This window comes from Nicotiana tomentosiformis, chromosome 7 (assembly GCF_000390325.3).
Source record: "Nicotiana tomentosiformis chromosome 7, ASM39032v3, whole genome shotgun sequence".
Lineage (NCBI taxonomy): Eukaryota > Viridiplantae > Streptophyta > Magnoliopsida > Solanales > Solanaceae > Nicotiana > Nicotiana tomentosiformis.
The window spans coordinates 110,607,181-110,613,935 of record NC_090818.1 but is presented as its reverse complement, the minus strand read 5'-3'; positions in this window follow the sequence as shown (position 1 = coordinate 110,613,935).

Sequence of the window (6,755 nt, the reverse complement as noted above, 5' to 3'; positions counted from 1 at the left end):
AATACATAAATGACTCTGGAGTCGCAAAACACCATCATAGTAACCTCCTTGGCACCACCATGTAGTACCGTCTCCCTAAGAACCAGCAAGTGCGGATCATCATACTGATGAGCCTTGATCTGCTCGAATAATGAAGATTGAGCAACGACGCATGCAAGAACTCGACTGGGCTTGAAAATATCCAACCTCACAAGTCTGTTAGACAAGGAATGAATGTCCAAAGCCAATGGCCTCTCCTCTACTGAAATGAATGTCAAACTACCCATACTCTTTGCCTTTCTGCTCAAGGCATCCGTAACCACATTCGCCTTGCCCGGATGATAAAGGATGGTAATATCATAGTTCTGTAGTAAATCAAGCCACTTGCGCTGCCTCAAGTTGAGACCCCCTGCTTGAACAAATGATGCAAGCTGCGATGATCGGTGTAAACCTCACAGGACACCTCATAAAGATAATGCCTCCAGATCTTGAGACCATGAACTATCGCGGCCAACTCCAAATCATGTACGGGGTAATTCTTCTTGTGGGGCTTTAGTTGACCTGAAGCATATGCAATAACTCGCCCCTCATGCATCAACACATAACTCAGGCCAACGTGTGAAGCGTCGCAATACACAGTATATATCCCTGAACCGGAAGGCAACACTAACATCGATTCTCTAGTCAATACGGTCTTGAGCTTCTGAAAGCTTGCCTCGCAATCATCAGACCATCGGAACGGAGCATCCTTATGGGTCAATCTAGTCAAAGGTGATGCAATAGATGAGAAGCCCTCCACACACCGGCGATAATAACCTGCTAACCCCAAGAAGCTCCTAATCTCGGTTGTTGTGGTATAAAGAGGCCAACTTTGAATTGCCTTGATCATCCTGGGATCTACCTTAATACCCTCTCCTGATACAACATGCCCCAAGAATTCCACAGAATCTAACTAGAACTCGCACTTGGAGCACTTAGCATATAGTTTCTGTTCCCGCAAGGTCTGAAGCACAACTCTCAAATATTGTTCGTGCTCCTCCATGCTACGCGAGTAGATCAATATATCATCAATGAAGACAATGAAAAATGAGTCAATATATAGATTGAACACCCAGTTCATCAAATCCATAAAAGTCATCGGGGCGTTGATCAAGCCGAAGGACATCACTAGAAACTCATAGTGGCCATATCTAGTTCGGAAAGCCGTCTTCGAAACTTCTGAATCACAAATCTTCAACTGATGATACCCCGATCTCAAGTCAATCTTAGTGAATACCCTGGCACTCTGCAACTGGTCAAACAAATCATCAATACGCGAAAACGGGTACTTGTTCTTAATGGTAACTTTGTTCAACTAGCGGTAATCAATGCACATCCAAATAGTCCAATCCTTCTTCTTCACGAACAACACCAGTGCACCTCAAGGCAACACACTCGGTCTGAAGAACCCCTTTGCTAGTAACTCCTCAAGCTGTTCTTTCAACTCCTTCAACTCTTTCGGAGCCATGCGGTACGGTGGAATAGAGATAGGCTGGGTACGTGGAGCCAAATCAATACAAAAATCGATATCACGATCTAGTGACATGCCTGGTAGATCAGAAGGAAACACATCTGAGAACTCCCACACCACGAGCACTGAATCAATCGTTGGAGTCTCTGCAGCAGTATCCCGAATATAAGCTAGATAAGACAAACAACCCTTCTCGACCATGTGTCGAGCCTTAAAGAAAGAGATAACCCGACTAGATGCATGGACAGATGAACCCTTCCAATCCAATCTAGGCAACTCTAGTATCGCTAAGGTAACAGTCTTGGCGTGGTAATCAAGGACAGCATGATATGGAGACAACCAGTCCATGCCAAGATGACCTCAAAGTCGGTCATATCGAGCAACAGAAGATCCACTCTAGTCTCGTAACCACAGAATGTCACGATACATGACTGGTAAATCCGATCGACAAAACAAAATCGCCCACTGGCATGGACACATATACATGAGTACCCAAGGACTCACGAGGAACACTTAGAAAATGAACAAACAGAGATGAAACATATGAATACGTGGACCCTCGATCAAATAGTACTGAAGTATCCCTACTGCAGACAGAAATAATACATGTGATCACGGCATCTGAGGCTAATATATCTTGTCTGGCTAGAAAGGCATAGAACCTAGCTGGAGTGCCACCTGACTGGACTCCACCTCTAGGACGGCCCCTACCCACCTGCCCTCCGCATCTGGGTGGCCGGACGGCTGGTGCGATAATCATAGGTTGATGACCCTGCTGTACTGCCTTGCCCCGAAGCCTGAGGCAGAATATCTTCACTTGACCAAGATCCCCGCACTCGAAACAACCTCTCGGTGCGGAAGATGACTGGCCCTAAGTCTGACTTTGGGACCTGAACTCCTACTGGAGGAACCCTGAATAGCTGGAGGACGGTAGGAGCTCTCTGTAATAGCGCTGAAATAGGGCCACACTGGAGCACCCCGAGAAGGAGGCGGTGCTGGATATGTGGGCCTGCTAGACTGACCACTCACAAATTAACCTCTGCCCCCAGACGGAGCACCACTGAACCCTCCAGAATATTGAAATCGCTTGGCCCTCAGCGTCTGATCTTGGCCATACTGACGAATACCCTCGATCCTCCAAGCTATATTCACAACATCCTTGTAAGGAGTCCCCATCTCAACCTCTCGGGCTATAGTGACCTGGATACCATATTGTAAACCCGCAATAAACCTATGCACTCTCTCTGTATCAGTGGGGAGTATTATAAGTGCATGGCGAGACAACTCAGAGAATCTAGCCTCATAGTCGGTCACTGACATTTGACCCTGCTGGAGACGCTTGAACTAACCTCGTAACTCTTCCCTCTGAGAGGGTGGGATATATCTCCCAGAAAGAGACGTGTGAACTGGTCACAAGTTAAGGGAGGAGAACATGCTGGTCTGCTTAGAAGATAGGACTGCCACCATCTACGGGCCTTTCCCTCCAGTTGAAAGGTGGTAAAGTCCACCCTGTGGGACTCCAATATACTCATGTTGTACAGTTTGTCCTTGCAACGATCAATAAAGTCTTGGGGGTATTCATGTCGCTTACCTCCAAAGGCAGGAGAAAGTAGCCTGGTCGATCTATCTAATAGCTTTTGCGGCTTGCCGGTCGCGATTGGTCTGGGCTCTGGTATAGCCGCTGCAACTGGTTGAGCTCCGCCCATGGGGTGGTACACCCTGGGTTCAGATATACGGCAGCTGCATACTCTGGAGCCTAATCGGTAGGGATCTGTGCTCTTCCTCCCGCCGGATGTGGCTGGGTCTGCTAGAACTAAACCAGCCTGCGTCATAGAGTCCATAAACCTACAGCATACGGCCCAAGACCTCCTAAAATCTTGGTGCAGACATGAAATCCGCTAGGGTCGACTCTGCTGCAGGTACCTCGCCCAGCTCCTCAATAACAAGATCCTCCACTGGATCCTCTGGTGGCATAGCTGGAGCAACTCTAGGATGCCATCGTCCTCTAGCATGAGCTAGAGCCCTCCATCGGCCTCTAACAATAGGGGAAGCAGCTCCTCCACGGTCGGGTACATCTGTCGCGCGCATTCTCACCATCTGTGAGATAATAAGAGAAAGATACTTAGCACAACATCAACTGCACGATAGGAGATTAAGAAAGAGAAGCTTCCTAACACCCTATAGCCTCTCGAAGATAAGTACGGACGTCTCTGCGCCGATCCGCAAGACTCTATTAGGTTTAGGCATGCTCATGACTTGTGAGACCTACGTAAACCTAGTGCTCTGATACCAAGTTGTCACGACCCAATTTCCCTTATAGGTCGTGATAGTACCCAACGCTGTTGCTAGGCAAGTCAACGGTGAACTAGTCATGTATTTGTTCTTTTTAATAATTTCAAAGTAGTTGATTTTTATTTATTAAGTAGATGAGTAGTGAAAAATTATAGTAAGGTAAAGCATAAACTAATGAGAGAGTAAATATAGTGTAACGACCCATCTTGTCGTTTTGAGTAATTACTCTCATATCTACTATTTGAAGTCTCGAATAGCTTCATATGATGTATTATGACTTGTATGCAAAATTTGAGGTCAATCGGACTGGATTTGATATATTTCGACATCAATTATTCAAGAATACGTGGTATCCCATTAGGAACATGAGCTCCAAATTCAGTTTTGATTGAATCATTAGATCCGTATTGAAATTTTGGAGCCATAGCAAAAAGAATCGTCGAATTCAGACGTCGTATGAGAGAGTTATGCCTATTTCTGTATCGGAAGAGATTTCCCGTCGCCGCGAGCGCCCAGGGTAGCGTGGGGCGCTAGCCCTGGCTCTGGGATATTTAAGGGTACTGGAAATAGCGCCACAGGCAGCGCCCCACGCTACCTATGACGCTCGAAAATACCAGAGGCTCTATAAACGGGTTTTTTGGCCATTTTTGGCATAAAAATAGTTGGGGAGCTCGGTTTGGGCGATATTTGGGCGATTTTCATGGGTAAACATTGGGGTAAGTATTATATATCCTATATTGATTATATTTCATGATTCCATACTCATTTACATCATGAATCCATGAATTTATGGAAGCAAAATTAGATTTTTTTGTAAAATCTTTCAAAAATGTAAAATGAAGATTTGAAGGTCAATCCGATATCGGAATTTGATAAAATTGGTATGGGTGAACTCGTAATTGAATGGGTTGTCGGATTTTGTGAGTTTCGTCAGATTCCGAGACATGTGTCCCACGGGCGATTTTTGAGTTAAATTTCGGATTTTGTTGGAAATTTTGTATTCTCATATGGAATTAATTCCTACGATTCGTGTTGAGTATATTGAATTGTTTGTGACTAGATTTGGAGCTTTCGGACACGAATTCACGAGGAAAAGGTTTATTAGAATCTTGAAATTGGCTGCGAAACGAGGTAAGTGTCTTGCTTAACCTCGAGTGGGGGAATTACCCCTTAAGCATCCAGTCTTATGTGCCATTTGTAAAATGTAAAAAAGTCGTGTGCGCGAGGTAACGAGTACGTACTCGGCTTATATGTGTAAATTATATTGAGTTAAAGTTTAGAGCATATTGTGAGGTAAATTGGGTAATTATTGGTATATATTTAATCATCTATTTGTCGTGCCTAAATACTTGTTGTTGTTGAATTGTTGTTATATGACAATTTGATGTGATTGTTACTTGATTATTTATGTAATTTCTGAATTTATTGGTTTGATAATTATTGAAATTTAATTTCATTATGGATTTTTCCTCTACAAATAATTAATTAAATGAGCTTAATGAAAACTTCGCTTTATGTTGAGTACTTTCTATCTCTATTGATTGTTTTTGGGTGTTGTACACATTGTGTGGAGCTTTTGGCTATTTGTTGTAAAATTAATTGACTTGGTTGTAGCTTTGGAATTTGGTTGTGTCCATTGGGCAAATTGTGATATGAACTGATTTTGTTATGTTGTTGTGACAATTTTCCATGTAAATTATTGTGTTGTGTGAATTGTTATTTTGGGAAGATAAGGGTGGCATTTCACCGTTGATATTATGTGGTTATAAGGGTGTCATTTCACTGTTGTATTTTGTTGGAATATTGTCTGGGCGGAGCGATAGGGGTGGCTATAGGAGCGATAAGAATGGCTATTGATATTATCTGGGCGGAGCGATAAGGGTGGCTATAGGAGTGATAAGGGTGGCAATAGGAGCGATAAGGGTGGCTATTGGCAGGGACGATATGTGATGATGTGGGGTTGTGGTGTTGATGATTTTTATGTAATGTTTTGATTTTTCTTGTGTTTATTTTTATGTCTTGTGCAATTGGTCTTGTTGATAGTAAATTGATAACAATCCGTGTTATGTTGAAATTGAGAACCTATGGCTATTGCCAGGCGGATTATAAAGTGAAATGCGGGCACGAGTTGCTGTGAGTAAATAATGATGATATTTGGTACGTGAATTGTCCGTGCAGTTGTGATATGAAATGTGGGCACGAGGTGTTGTGATGAAGTGGTAATGATATTTGGCATGCGAATTGTCCGCACAGTTGTGAGATGAAATGAGGGCACGAGGTGCCGGGGAAATATGATGATTTAATTATGGGCACGAGGTGCCGTAAAAATATGAAAATGGGCTGAGACCCGTGTTTACAAAAAATATAAAAATGGGCTGAGACCCGTATTTTTATGATTATGGTGACTTTTTAATTGAAAGAATTATATTCAAAATATTTATTTGGAAGGATTTTTACTTAAAAAGTATTATATGAAAGAATTGTATTTGAAGGATATTTATTCGAGAAAATTATATTTGAAAAGATTTATTGAAAGAATTATATTTGAAAAATAATTATTTCAGAAAATTATATTTTAAAGAGAGTTATCTGGAAGAATTATATGTGAAAGACATTTATTTGAAAGACTTGATTTAATTGGGTGTAATTGTGTTTATTAATTATTGAGTGATATTAATTGTATTCTTGTTGTCTATTGTGCAAATAACTGGTTGCTTTATCCTGCCCTTATTATTATTTATTTTCTATTATTTTATATATTATATTGCACAGATTATTAGGCTAGTGAGTGTCTTGACTATACCTCGTCTCTACTCCATTGAGGTTAGTCTTGATACTTACTGGGTATCGACCGTGGCGTACTCATACTACACTTCTGCACATTTTGTGCAGAGCCAGGTATTGAAGGTAGAGTTGCTGGGTCGTCGCAGTCCCTTGGAGTCTTTTCATTTCATTGTACTGTTAACTTCTAATC